The following is a 15696-nucleotide window of genomic DNA, read 5'->3' as shown; positions in this document are numbered from 1 at the left end:
TAAAAGAAAAAAAAAGAATACTGGAGAGAAATACATAAAGCATTAGTAGCCAGAAGGGTTAAAAATGATTTTTCTCAGATGTTATCTTTTTGTTATAAGCCTTCAGTATTGGTTGGCTTTTTTTTTAAGTCATGTGCATTACTACTTTTAATAAAAATTTTAAAATTATTGTTTTTAAGGAGTTGTCCTGATGCCCCGGGGGCGGGGGGGGAGGCGGGGAGGCACTGGACTGACATCAGGGTTCATGCCTGAGCCTTGCCCTGCTGTCTCCTGCTCTTTGCCAGCTGTCCATCATCCCATCTAAATGAGGCTGAGTGAGTCAGAGCTGCCTGGCCAGAGTCTCACAGGAACTGGAACCAATTCCTGATATCAGACTTGGACAGAGTTGCCTCCTGCCTCAAGCCATCACTTGGTATTGTCAATTTCATCAATGAGTGACAGCGTAATAGCTCCGTGGTTTAAGTTACTATGAGCTCTACTATTAGATTGCCTGGCTTCATAAACTTCAAGCTCCCCCTCGAATTAGCTCTGACCTGGGCAAGTTATTTAATTTCACTGTATCTCAGTTTTGCCATTGATAAACAGGACTAATGATACCTCCTTATAGGGTTGTGGTGAGCTTCATTCAACTAAAACATGTGGAAACACTTGGCACAGTGGCAGGCACATACAAGCCTACTGAATGTTAGCTATTAGTATTCCCGTTTTCACAGATGACACAGATGAGGTCCAGAGGGGGAAAGTGGCAGACACAAATGTCACACAGGGGACTGGAAGCAGAGCTAGGTCTAACGCCTGGGACTTCTTTTTGTCTTGTGCAATGCTCTCTCCTGGCACCACTCTAAGTTGCTTATATATGCATAAAGCATCTCTGGAAAGATACACAAGAGATGAGCACCAGTGGCTACCGAGGGGTGAGCGGAGCCAGAGTGGAAGGGGGAGCCTATTTTCACTTTAAAATGTTCAAGTCAAAAACCAAACAAAACAAAAATTTCAAGTCAGGGACACCTAGGTAGTTGAGTGTCTGCCTTTGGTTCAGGTGGTGATCCAGGGGTCCTGGGATCGAGTCCTGCATCAGGCTCCTTGCATGGAGCCTGCTTCTCCCTCTGCCTATGTCTCTGCCTCTCTCTGTGTGTGTCTCTCATGAAAAAATAAATAAAATCTTAAAAAAATTTTTTTCAAGCCATGTGACTGTATCATTAGCACAAAAACCAGAAGCCACATAGATTAACTAAATATATGAGATGAATAATGGCTTTTTTCACGGTGGAGATCAAACAAGATAGCAAAAGTGAAAGTCTTTTCTACATCGCAGTGGTATCCAGAAGTAAAAGGTTATTACTAGCAACCCCGGTGCTTTTTAGTAAAAGGAAACTTTGCTCTGGATTTGTCGAACAAGCCGTGGGAAGGGGCATGGATTTCACTAGCCAGGGTCTCCTCTTGGAAGGCAGAATGGGTTTCCTTGGCCACAGGTGAAGCCATCTTGGAGGGCAATGGAAATTTCCACCTCGGCACCTTGCAGATGAAAGGCACCCTCCCCCCCAAACCAGCTCTCCCAAACTCAACATTTTGCATCCAGGCCCCCACTTGGACAACTCTTCTGGAAAACATGATTAAGCCTGCAAAACCTGGGGGTTTTATTGGGGATGACAGTGAGGGCCACAGTTTGTTTTTCAAGGGAGGGAACGAAGTCCCAGAAATAGCTGAGCCTGAGCTGGCAGGCGGCTGGCAAAGAGCAGGAGGCTCCAGGGCAACGCTCCCAGGCCATGTTGACTTTGGACGGGCTGCTTGAGCATTGTAAACAATTGCAGAAATGATTTCCTACCCTGGCAAAAGTCTTGTTTGGACAAGGGGTCCCCCCCCCTTCTTTAAAAGGCAGTTTTATCATTTGTTTGCAAAAATGCTCAATCCCCTCTTTCTTTTCTTGTTCCCTCTGTGGCTCTGGTCTCCCCCAGAGCCAGATGAAAAATCTTTGTGTTTCTTTAATGTTAACCAAACCCCCATTCCTTCTTTTTAAACGGTTCCAGGTCTGTTGGACAAATACTCCCCAGCAACAGGACTTACAAGGGTCTGTTAAGGATTTTGTTAGGCTGGAGTCTTTAGCCAGAGTGACTTAAAATATTTTTTTTCTCCTTGTTTATTACATTTTAAACTCCTAGCACAATAAAAGCTGCATACAAGGATTGGGAGAGCAATAAAAATACGACTCATAATGTCTTGGCCTGACTAGCTAATGCTCCATCTAGACACTGATGTAACAGATTTGGTCTCACCCACCCCTCCCAAGATGTCAGACTAGTAAATAAAATGGGTTGTCTATAAGGGAAAAAAGCATAGGATGGGACTGTGAGCCTGTCGGACTGCTGGCCAGGGTGGGGCTCTGAGAGGCTGAGAGATAGACTGCATGTTCTGAAAATCAGCCAGAATATTGAGCCGTTCAGAAAGAAGGAATACTCTGTTCTTGACCACCCAGGGCAAGGGCAACCACAGAGCAGATGAAGAAGGTGATATGCTAACCCAATACCACCTGTCACCAAAGGACGAAAGGAAGAAGTAAAAATAGGGAGGGGATGGAGGAGAGAGAGAGAAAGGGGACAGGAGGTAAGTAAGGGGTGCGGGAGGAGAGGCCCATAGTCCCTGCTGGAACAGAAGCTGGCTCCAACTGGGTAACTGAGGGGAATTCAATGAAGAGACAATTGACAAGGTTTAGGCAAGAAGTGAGGGGGGCCAAAGGGGATGGAGCTACATCCCAGAGCTAACAACAGCAGGGAGCTGTCCTACCTCCAGGCTGGAAGGCCCCCCTCCAAGGATGTCACACAAAAAGTTACATTCTTCTCATTCATCCCATCAACAGGAAATCTATTGCTCTATTTGAAGACATGAAAAAAAGATACAACCAACGAAAAGATGAATCCAAATTAAGAATGTACATAGGAGGAAACGGGGGTGTCAAAAGACTCATGGTAAGCATTAAATCTATTTAAACATACAATTGCACACTTATAACTGCAATGATTATGTTGACCAGGAAAATAATACAGTTGTGAGAGTTATCATGAAAAAAGAAAAAAAAAAACTATAAAATGTGTTGTTGTTGTTGTTTTTAAATTTTATTTATTTATTCATGAGAGAGGCAGAGAGAGGCAGAGACATAGGCAGAGGGAGAAGCAGGCTCCCTGTGGGGAGGGGAGCCTGATGCGGGACTCGATTCCAGATCCCTGGGGTTACAACCTGAGCCAAGGGCAGATGTTTAACCACTGAGCCATTCAGTCACCCCTGTTTACTTTTCTTACAGTAAAATATACATAACATAAAAATTACCATTGTAACTGATTTCAAATGTACAGTTCTGTGGCATTAAATCCATTCACATTGTTGTGCAACCACCACAATCATCCATCCACAGAACCTTTTCATCTTCCTCAGCTGAAACTTTATATCCATTAAATAGTACAGTAGCTCCCCGAGCCCCCACCATTCTCTGTGTCCTTGACTATTTTAGGAAACTTGTAGAAGAGGAATCCTACAGGGGTGCCCAGGTGGCTCAGTTGGTTGAGCATTTGCCTTTGGCTTAGGTGGTGATCCCTGGGGGTCCTGGGATCGAGCCAGCATCAGGGTCCCTACTCAGAGGGGAGCCTGCTTCCCCCTCTGCCGCTCCCCCATGCTTGGGCTTTCTCTCTCTCTTTCTGTCAAATAAATAAATAAAATCTTAAACAGAGAGAGAGAGAAAGAGGAATCCTACAGTTTGTGTCCTTTCCTAACTGGGTCCTTTCATCTAGCATAGTATCTTCAAAGTTTATCCATGTTGTGGCATGTCTCAGAATTTCCTTCAGTTTTAAGGCGGAATGATATTCCACTCTGTGTATGTCCCACATTTTGCTTATTTATTCATCTGTTGATGGACACTTGGGTTGCTTCTTTCATTTGACTACTGGGAATAATGTTGCTATGAAAATGGGTGTTCAAATATCTGTTCAAGCGCCTGCTTTCACTCACTTCCTTTGGGTAGATACTTGTAATAGGGATTACTGGATCATATGATAATTATTTATTTAATTTTTTGAAGAACTGCCAGACCATTGCCACAGCAGCTGCGAGGGAAGTTGTTTAAACCACTAATGTCCTTATTTTTCTTAGGAGAGAGAAAATGACATTGTTTCTCTTCTGAAATGATAAATGGAGAAATATCAGTCAAAGACATTTCAAATGACAAAGATAACCACCAGGAGAACTAAAAACACTCGGATTACTTTCCAAATTATCTGAAAGCAACAAACAGAAACAGACCACACAGAAGCATAAAAGCAGAGAACACAAAATATTACAGAAGTAGGCCAAATCTACCTGTTATAGGGATGAATCAAACTGATATAATCTCACTTTTCAAGAAAATGAAAGCCAATTATGAGTTATCAAAAGACTGAGGCCTAGGACAAAAGAACCTGGAAAGGTTGAAATTAAGGCAGGAACAAACATATTGCAGGCAAACAAAAAGTAGAGAAGAGTTCTGTTAATAATAACAGGCTGACATCATAAAGAATGAAATGTTGCCATTTGCAATGACATGGATGGAGCTAAAGAGTATTATGCTAAGGGAAATAAGTTAATAAGAGAAAGATAAATACCATATGATTTCACTCATATGTGGAATTTAAGAAACCAAACAGATGAACATTTGGGAAGGAGAAAAGAGGGAAACAAATCATGAGAGATTCTTAAAGATAGAGAAGAAACTGAAGATTGATGGAGGGAGGGGGGTGGGAGATGGGAGAGATGTCTGATGGGTATTACGGAGGGTACTTATCACGATGGGTGCTATATGTAAGTAATGAACCATTGAACCCTACTCCTGAAACCAATGTTAAACTGTATGTCAACTAACAAGAATTTAAATTAAAAGAATAATAACAGTTTGAATTCGAGCCAATAAACACTGTAACAAATAATAGCATTGAAATGCATTAAGTAAAAATATAAAAATTATAAGGACTAATCAATATAATACAATACTGAAATAAATACAGAAATAGAATTGTAATAAGATGCTTTCACTCACATCTCTCAGACCTTGACAAATCACATAGACTAAAAGTTATGATTCTGACATTCCAAATACCATATTTTATAATATTGATACTAGATAGCTAACTAACTAGCTAGACAGGTAATAGGTATATAAAGCATATACATCTCTATATGTAGAATCTGAATCTAGAGACTCTTATTTTCAAGCCTCCATGAGACATATGTAAATATTAAAAGTACAGTAAGCCATAAAGAAAAGGATTTACCAAAAAATGGAGGGATGCCTGACTGGCTCAGTTAGTAGAGCATGCAACTCTTGATCTCGGGATTGTGAGTTCAAGCCTCACATTGGGTGTAAAAAGACAAAATCTTAAAAAAAAAAAAAAGTGCACTTTGACTATAGTGCACTAAACTGTCAATGAAAAATAAAAATTAGAACAAAAATTAGAATACCATCTCTTAAGTGACTTCTGAATCAAAGGTGAAATCAAAACAGTAACCATAGAATATGTAGAAAACAAAGAAAACACTGTATATAAAAACCTATGACCTTGAAAACATGCTCAGTGATAGATGTCAGACACAAAAGGCAACATACTGTAGGATTCCATTTCTATAAAATCTCCAGTACAAGCAAATCCATAGAGACAGAAAGTAGACAAGTGGCTGCCCAGAGCTGGGGGAGGGTACAAGGGGAGTAGCTGTTTAATGGATGTGAGGTGTCCTCTTGGGGGTGATGAAAATGTTCTGGAACTGGATAGTGGTGATGACCGTACAACATTGAAAATGTACTAAATGCCACTGAGTTCTTTACAATGGCTTAAATGATAAATCACATGTCAATGTATATTTCACCACAAAGAAAAAAAAATCTATGGAAAGAGGGATTTATGTTTCCATTGATGGTAGACTAGATAATGCTGACCAAACTGAGGACACTAAAATCTGGACAGAATATGAAATACATCTGACTGGAGGATGGAAGATCTAACAAGACAATGAAAAATTATAGTGTTAAAATTCAGAAAAAGGACATCTGGAGTTTGCCTTTCCGCAGTGGGCATCAGGTGAGTCCACAAGGAGCACTTGAGAGGTAGAGAAGCTGAGTGCAGTATCTTAACAGCCTTTTGGGGCTGGGGATAAAAACCGCGGAGTCTGTTCTGACACCCACTGGTCTACTGCAATACAGTTCAGATGGTGACTACCTGGAATTCACATCAAAGTCCACTTCAGACACCAGCCACACTTTGGGGGTCCCTAGGCCATCTTCATTTCTGACCACTTGGCTACATATTCAAGGGTTCCCATGACTCCCATAGGTTCAATATTTTCTTTTCTCTTAAGATTTTATTTTTAAATAATCTCAACACCCAACATGAGGCTCGAACTCATGACCCCAAGATCAAGAGTCACATGGCTCCACCACCTGAGCCAGGAGTCCCAGATTCAATATTTTCACAGAACTGAGGAAAGCACCATACTTATGATTGCAGTTTTATTATAAAAGAGCAGCCAATGAAAAGACACAAAAGGCAAGATTTGGGAAGTTCCCCAACACCATGCTTCTAGGCCGTCTCCCCATGGCATCAGTTCATTTCACTCTGCCAGTGTGTCCATAGAGCTTCAGTATCTCGAGGTTTTGTTGGGGCTTATTGAAAAGACATGCTGATTGAATCATTGGCCATCAATCTGCAGGCCCCATTCTCTTCCCGGAGGTTGGGAGGTCAGGCTGATATCACAGCTCGATCAGCCCCTGTCCAAAGCTATGAAAGGACTCAGCAAGATTCAACTCATTAGCATAAACTCAGGAGTGATCCAAGAGGTTCATGAATAACAAAGACATTCTGACCACTTGGGAAATTCCAGGGGCTTAGAAGCTCTGTTATAGGACCCCAGGAAGAAGAGCAGATATATTCTTTCTTATAAGCTCAGGGCACCCCGGGTTTTTGGTCATGGTTCCCTTATAACAAAATGATCAACCCTGTCAGCATCTACATTTGATATAACATTTATATAACATATACAAAACAACAGTCCAACAATACGTAACATTTGGAGATGCCATTGTGAGATAGGGATGAGAGGCTTTTTTTTTTTTTTTAATTTTTTTTTTTTATTTATTTATGATAGTCAGAGAGAGAGAGAGAGAGAGAGGGAGGCAGAGAGAGAAGCAGGCTCCATGCACCGGGAGCCTGACGTGGGATTCGATCCCAGGTCTCCAGGATCGTGCTCTGGGCCAAAGGCAAGCGCCAAACCGCTGCGCCACCCAGGGATCCCGGATGAGAGGCTTTTAACTCAATTTCCCAATACATCTGACTGTCAAGATCAGTATTATAATTTTGCCAACAATGCAATGTTACATCGTTATCACACTATGGTAGATGTAACCAGAAAAATAAGTGTTAAAAGATATCGGCATGTCACTACAGTGCCCTTCAGTTACTGATCATTAGTCCAGTCCATAATCATATCATATGACCAAAACGTGTCCCGAGGCAGTATCACTCAGGTTTGGAGGTTTCCATTTGATCTCGTCAGGCTCCAAAAGTAAGACTGGTCTCAGTCATGTTGGCTTGCCCTTTCAGGCATCTGGTATAATCCAGCTAAGAGTCAATATCATCTCTTGCTCTGAACCCCCTTCAAGGTGTTAACGTATTATTGAATTTCCCTCATTGCATAACACATTCATTAATCCCTTTGCCCTCAGCTACTAGTTCCTCTTTTAACTTATACCCAAGTCTTTCCACCTTTGAAAGGGATGTTAGGCTCAGCCTCTGTGCTGGTCTAGACCATAGTCAAGGATGCTAGTCTAACAAGTGTATAGTATGTCTATGCAATTCCTCCCATGGGGAAAAGATGGTTATTAGACATACTGGCATCCACCCCCCTACCCCCATTCCCCAAATCCACTGAAAAAGCAGAAGAATCTATCTAGTGGGGACCCTGCCTTGGCATCCCAATGTTGAATATGAGCCCACACTCATGCAGGCATTAAGCCACACTTCATGCCAGTATCTACTCTCTACTCTCATTTTAGACAACCACTATTTTAATCCACCACTTCAATTTCCTATCAAACTATCTCTGTGACTGGGGAGGAGAATGTCTGCCCATCGTTGGACATTATGGACTATAGAGCATGTTCCTTAGTCTGAAGAAATGTGACTTGGTGGTCCAGACTGGCAGAGAGTCTTCAGTTCCAGGTTTTCTACAGCACTCTGAGTTGAGTATGCAAAGCCCGGCGGGAGTGTTTGCTCTTGCCAGAACCCATTTGCAGCCTCCTTGTGCCACCAGCATTGGTCCCACTTGGCAGCTATGTTCAGGTCCTTCTCCCCAGGAAATTTCCCCATAGCCATCTGCAGTCTCTGCCTCTCTTATTGGAGGATGGAACAGTTCTTATCGGCATGCTGCACCTCAGAGGGTACAAAAGGAATCCATCTAAAGTCACCACATCTGCATTGTCGCAGCCCCCAGGACCATTTATTTCATGGACCTACATGGTTACCTCAGATGGGCACACCAGAATATCTACTCACTGGCTCCAATGACCTGATCCTGAAAGGGAGTTCTTTTTTTTTTTAATTTTTATTTATTTATGATAGTCACAGAGAGAGAGAGAGAGAGGCAGAGACACAGGCAGAGGGAGAAGCAGGCTCCATGCACCGGGAGCCCGATGTGGGACTCGATCCCAGGTCTCCAGGATCGCGCCCTGGGCCAAAGGCAGGCGCCAAACCGCTGCGCCACCCAGGGATCCCTGAAAGGGAGTTCTTATAACGATGTTCAAACAGTGTTTTCTTAGACTCGGTATTTGTCTGTTTGGCACCCATTAATCTCAGGCCAAACTGACAGTCCCAATTGTGTATATTTCACCTGTGACCTGGAGCCCGTAATCTGAACACCTGCTCTCACTCTAACACACCACACCAATATCCCTCATCCCAAACCACCCAGGGCCGGGGACCAGACAACTAGTGACAGCCCCTATATGCCAAAGCCCAGATGAACTAGTCAAACTAGCCAATCCTAAACAAGTCACCTTTGGCTGCCTTGCCTTTCCCATAGAACCCCTAATAAAGGCTGTGGCCTGTGTCTTCCCCTCATTCCTCTCTGTCTCCTCACCAGCACTCATGCTTCTCCATATGGCCCTGTGTGGTGTAACTTGCCCCCTGCAGGAAATGTAAGTAATGAAAATCTTTCAATGGTGTTAGCCTCCAAGTGTCAGCACTCAGTTGCTCTCATAAATTGCAACCCAGCACAAATAAGAAGGACACTGACGTGTTCTACTTTAATGCACCCCTCAAATTCCCATGATGGCTTCCGTTGGGCTGTGCCCTAAATGGGCATCCCTTTATGTTAATTTCTTTTAAAGATTTAATTTTTTTAAAGGACTCTCTATACCCAACATGGGACTCAAGCTTACAACCCTGAGATCAAGAGTTGCATGTTCTACCAACTGAGCCGACTAGGCACCCCAAGCATCCCTTTAATAGGCCAGTTTTCCATTGTCCATCTTCCTGATCATATGGCCAGGCCATTGGCCACTGCCCCAATGAGTCAGTAAAAACCCAGAGGGGCAAACAGCATGTAACTCAGTCCACTGAGCTGGTTTGTTGGTATTTTTTAAGTTTTATGCATTTATTTGAGAGAGAGAGAGAGAGAGAGAGACCACGAGTGGGGGTGGGGGGCAGAGGGAAAGAATCTCAAGCAGACTCCCCACTGAATACAGAGCCTGAGGCAGGCTTGATCTCCAGACCCTGAGATCATGACCTGAACCCAAACCAAGAGTCTGTTACTTAACTGACTGAGCCACCCCTCAGGCCTTCCTGAACTGATTTGTTTTTAGCAGACTTCTAAGCAGAAAGTTGCCCATTCACCTTGGAACTTCCATCCAAAAACCAAGAAGCTCTTTGTTGGTTAACAGAGAGCTTGTTCACTGCCTGGGCACTGTCCATGTTGAAGTAAGTTACAGTAGCTCCTCAGATGGTTGCAAAGTCAGTCTCAGGGCAAGAGTCTACCTGTTTGTGACTATGCCAAGTAACTCTTCGTATTCCCTCTGAACTTCATCAAAGAACTTGGAAACCATAAAAAAGTACTAAATAGAAATTCTGGATATGAAAAATACCATAACTGACAAATAAGAACTCAGTGTGTGGAATTCATGGCAAAGGAGACAAAGCTGAGGAGAGAACTAATGTACTAAAAAATAGAACTGAGGAAATATCCAGATAGCATAGAGAGTCAAAATTCAATAAAACATAGAAATAAAAGAAGCATTATACTGAGAAGTTTTAACAGACATGTAACTGGAGTCCCTACATAAGGAGAAAGAAATCACATAGAAACATATCTGAAGAGAAAATGGTTAAGAAGTTTCTAGAACTGGTGAAAGATGCAAGAATTCTACAAACTCATAAAGAAAATGTGAAACAGAAAATCACATATAGACAAACCACAAGCTCAGACACAAAGAAAATCTTAGGACAGAAAACAGACAGCTTTTCTTTAAAGGAGCAGTAATTAGAATGACATATTAAAAATCTAAAAAAAGAACAAGGAAGCCCAAAATACAATGTGAGGATATAATCAGAGAGCTGAAATACTACACTGAACAGAAATATTCTTCAAGATTTAAGTTGAAATAAAAACATTTTCAGACAAATAAGAATTCAGAGACTTCATCACCGGCAGATTTGACTCAAAGGGAACCCGAAAGGCTATTCCTCAGGCAAATGGAAAAAAGATATCCAAAGGAAATAGAGAGATGTAGGACGAAATGAAGAGCAACAAAACAAGCAGAAAAATAAATAAGTCTAATTGACTCTTGAAAAGAGGAGGAGGAAGGGAATCAGAAGCAGAAGAGGAAGAAAAGGAAGAAGACGAAGGAAGGGGAGGGGGAGGAGAAAGAGGAAAAGAAAAAAAAAGAAAATCTTGTGAGGTTTGAAATGTATATGGAATTAAAATGCATTTTAAAAAAAATAATAAAATGCATTTTTAAAATTACAGTAGTCAAGGAGGATGATAAACAGAGTTAAAGTGGTCTAAATTCCTTACATTATCTGAGAAGAAGGTAAAACAACAACTAATATTAGACTGATTTGTAATTATTAGGGTAAACACTAATAGAGTAATAAAAAAGGATATAAATTTCAAGCTAATAGAAGCTAGAGGGGTGCCTGGCTGGCCCAGTGGGGTAAGCATCTGCCATCCACTCAGGTCATGATCCCAGGGTCCTGGGATTGAGCCCCACATTGGGCTCCCCGCGAATAGCTCCTGCTTCTCCCTCCTCCCCACTCATGCTCTTTCTTTCTCACTCTCACTCTCTCTTAAATAAATAAATAAATAAATAATCTTTAAAAAAAAGAGAAACTAGAAATAGAATGATAAAATATGTCATCCTAATATAGACAAATAAACCAATAAATAGATAATTATTTGGTCACCTAATTTATAGCAAAGAGAACATGGCAGTACATTGGGAAAGAAAACATTTTAATATACAGTGTCAGGCTAATTGGATGTTTATATGGAAGAAAGAATTTTGTTCCTTATCTCAGGTCACATGTGAAAATAATTCCAAAGGACTGGAGTATCTAAGTATAAAGGCAAAAACAATAGCACTTTTAGAAAGAAACATAAGAGAACATCTTCATAACCTTGTAGTATAAAGATTTTTTATTTACTTATTTGGATTTTAAAGATTTATTTATTGTAGAGAGAGAGAGCATAGGGGGAGGGGCAGAGGGAAGGAAAGAGAATCCCAAGCAGACTCCACCTTGAGCATAGAGCTCCACTTGGGGCTCAATCTTATGACCCTAGGATCATGACCTGAGCTGAGACTAAGAGTTGGATGCTGAGCCAACTGAGCCACCCAGGCTCCCCAGTAAAGATTTTTTTAAAACAGGACTGAAATATGGGGTGTTTTTATGTGGTCAGAAGAGATTTAAAATCCCTAACAAAGCAATAACAAAATGACAGGAAATGAATAACCACTTTGCAATAAAATATATCCAATGAACACAGAAGCAGTACTCAACTTCAATCAGCTTCACTAGTCTAAGGAGATGCAGATTAAAGTCATAAGATATTCCACACTATCTCCAGAATTGACTAAAAAAAATGGGGGGAAAACCCCAGATAATACCAGGTGTTAACAAAGATATAGAGCAAACAGAACTCTCAGAAACTGCTGTTAAGAATGTAAATTGATCTATGGAAGAAATGATTGTCAGTATCTAGTAAAGTTGAAAATAAGGACCCAGTAATTCTTAGATATATATCAAACAGAAATATTTTTTAGGGATGCCTGAGTGGCTCAGTGATTGAACAGACATCGGCCTTTGGCTCATAATTCCAGAATCCTGGGATCGAGTCCCACATCGCAGGGAGCCTGCTCCTCCCTCTGCCTATGTCTCTGCTTCTCTCTGTGTGTGTCTCTCATGAATAAATAAATAAAATATTTTTAAAAAGAAATGTTTTTTTAAATATTTATTTTTGAAAGAGAGAGAGAGAATTAGGAGGGAGAGGGACAGAGAGAAAGGGAGAATCTCAAATAGACTCTGCCCTGACCTCAGCGCCAACTCGAGGCTCAATCTCATGATCCAGAGATCACAACCCTGAGATCACATCTGAGCCCAAACCAAGGGTCAGACACTTAACTGACTGCACCATCCAGGCATCCCAACATACCCAACAGAAATGTGTAATATTCACCTAAAAGATATAGAATGTTCATAGAAGCACTACTCATATACCCTCAAAGTGGAAACTAGCCAAATGCCCATCACCAGTAGTACAAATAAATAAAACAGGGCATATTCATACAGAGAATTTCTTACAGCAACGAAAGTTAGCAAGCATGCAACAAGATTGTTATGAACTGAACTATATCCCCCACAATTCATACGTTGAAGTCCTAACCCCTACTGTTTCTATATAGGGTCGGTCTTTAAAGAGTTGGATGAGGTCATAAAGTGTGGGACCTTCACCCAACAGAACTGGCGTCCTTATAAGAAGAGGGAGAGATGTCAAGGACGCACATGAACAAGCCATATGAGGACACGGTGAGAATGTATAGTCTGCAAGTCAAGGAGAGGTGCCTCAGGAGAAATCAAACTGCCAAATCTTGATCTTGAACTTCTAGGCTCCAGAACTTTGCAATGATAAATTTCCGTTGTTTAAGCCACCCAGAATGTAGTATTTTGTTATGGCAGCCCTAGCAAACTAATACAGTATAGATATGGATATATGTGTGGATAGAACACATTTTGTTTTTCCATTATCAGTTGGTGGCATTTGGGTTGTTTCCATTTTGAGGCTATTATGAAGGATGCTGCTATGAACATTTATGTACAAGTTTTTGAGTGAACATATGTTTCCATTTCTCTTGAATATATTTTGAAATGTAATGCTGGGTCATACGGTAACTCTGTGTTTCAACAAATTAAATGTTTAAAAGTATAAAGGAATCCATAAAGATAAGCAGAAACTCATATAACAAAAAAATAAAGTACATAGGACAATCAAAGTCAAAGGATAGTTCTGGGTTTACATTAATAAAACGTAAAAACCCATAGGAAAGCCGATAAAAGAAAGAAGGCATTAATCGCCAATATTAGGAATGAGAAAAGGATAAAGCTACAGATCCTACAAACATTATAAAAATAAGATGATGAACAAGCTCTGTCTTCAAATACATCGAAAATCCAAGTTTGAGAAAGATGCTAAAAAACTACAACTTACAAAAACCCACAAAGAAGGAATAGAAAATCTAAATGGTGCTATGTCTATTAAACAAATGGAATTCATAATTTAAATCTTCCAACAAAGAAAACTCTAGTCCCAGATGGCTTCACTGGAAAATTCTAATAAATATTTAAGAAAGAAAAATATCATGATTGCACATACTCTTTCAGAAAATAGAAGAGAGGAAACATACCCAAACTCAAATTATGAGGCCAGCATAACTTGTCACTAAAACCTACCACAGATATTAGAAGAAAGAGAATGTGTCAGTCTTGCTAATGAACACAAACACAAAGTCCTGAACAAAATAACAGCAAATTGATTTCAACAATATATAAAAAAGAAAATACATCCTGAAAGTTTATGTTATTCTAAGAATGCAGGGTTGGTATAAATTCAAAATTAATCATTAAAACTTATGAACAGAATAAAGAAGAAGAAACATATAATCATATGAGAGATTTTTCTTTTCTTTTTTTTTTCTTAAGGTTTTACTTATTTATTTATAAGAGACACACAGAGAGAGGCAGAGACACAGGCAGAGGGAGAAGCAGGCTCCCTGAGGGGAGCCTGATGTGGGGCTCGATCCCAGGATCCCCAGATCACACATCCTGAGCTAAAGGCAGACGCTCAATCACTGAGCCATCCAGACATCCCCATATGATAGATTTTTCAGTTTAAAAATTAATTTGATTAAATTCAAAATTAAATCTAAAAAATTTTAAAACTAATATAATTTAACCTCCATTGATGGTCATCCACCACCATGTAGACTCTTATGTACATCTCTTAATTTAATCCAATTTCCCTCTCTTTCTAACTTCCCCATTCTTCCACTGTGACCTGAACCTCAGGTCTGCCCTCAGCAGTATGCCCTAAATCCTTAATTTCTTTTCCAAACATTCATTTTCCCTTCTTGCTTTCACTGAAATCTGGCTCTGCCTGAGAACATCACTCTTCTTACAGCCCTTTCATGCAGTATACCACATAGATCACAAGCCCAGGGGTAGACTAGGGGTCCTCCTTGCTCTCCTTTCACTTTGACTTTTCTAGATTATCTCTCCTTTTCTCTACAAAATCACTATTCCCTTGAAGTTTGTGTCCTTAGACTTTAACAGTCCCTATTCTTGTTGAAGCCTTCTACCAGCTGACTGGTTACTGTCAATCGCTCATTGAAGATTTTATTTTTTAAGATTTATTTATTTATTTATTTATTTGAGAGAGAGAGAGGAGAAGGAGGAGCAGAGGAAGAGAATCTCAAGCAGACTCTTTGTTGCGCATGAAGCCCCACGAGGGATTTGATCTCATGACCCCCAGATCACGATCTGAGCCAAAACCAAGAGTTGGGAGCTTACTGACTGAGCCACCCAGGCACCCCTCACTAAAGATTTTAGAGCTTGGTTTCAGCCTCTCCCTTCACCACTAATATCTCAATATTCTTTGTGATTTCAACCAACAACCATCAAAGACTATAGAACACCCTAGCTTCTCAGGTTCTGTATTGGTTGTCTATTATAAGAGCTACATTGTACTATGAGTTTACATGTGCCAGGTTCTAAACTGTTCTAAATGCTTCACAGGTATCAGCTCATTTGATCTTCACAATAAGCACAATTATTATTTCCCTTTCGCAGATGAGGAAACAAATCATAGAGAATTAAAAACTTTGCCTCAGGGTCATGCAGTTAAGTAAGTGAGGTGTCTGGGATTTGAACACAAGACTCAGGCAGCCAGGCCTTATCTACAAGATACTATCAAATGTAGATCAACAAGTTGGGGGCATGTTTATGGGGTCAGAATCAGAGACAATAAGCTATATGTTTAACAGTAGGAGCTGGGTAAATAAACTGTGATAGAATCTTATGTAGCCATTAAAGTGATGATATAGATCTATATTTATAATACTGAAAGCCATTCATGATGTGATTT

The 15696-nt window shown here is 40.5% G+C and overlaps 1 long non-coding RNA gene across 2 annotated transcripts in view; it reads left to right on the top strand.

The window, feature by feature from the left end:
* Positions 1–2295: 2295 nt before the first annotated feature.
* The window catches only part of LOC119866839, a 36486-nt gene continuing 23085 nt past the window's right edge, over positions 2296–15696 (top strand). Inside the window, exons 1-3 of one of the 2 annotated variants that reach the window (XR_005381377.1) lie at positions 2296–2601; positions 2855–2963; positions 12962–13200. This is a non-coding gene — a long non-coding RNA (uncharacterized LOC119866839). Of the gene's footprint in view, positions 2602–2854; positions 2964–12961; positions 13201–15696 lie in introns of those variants that run through there. The other variant, XR_005381376.1, reaches the window with a different exon arrangement.

This window comes from Canis lupus, chromosome 30 (assembly GCF_011100685.1).
Source record: "Canis lupus familiaris isolate Mischka breed German Shepherd chromosome 30, alternate assembly UU_Cfam_GSD_1.0, whole genome shotgun sequence".
In the NCBI taxonomy this organism is placed as follows: domain Eukaryota; kingdom Metazoa; phylum Chordata; class Mammalia; order Carnivora; family Canidae; genus Canis; species Canis lupus.
The sequence above is the reverse complement of the archived record's forward strand: the minus strand, read 5'-3'. Positions and strand labels throughout refer to the sequence as shown.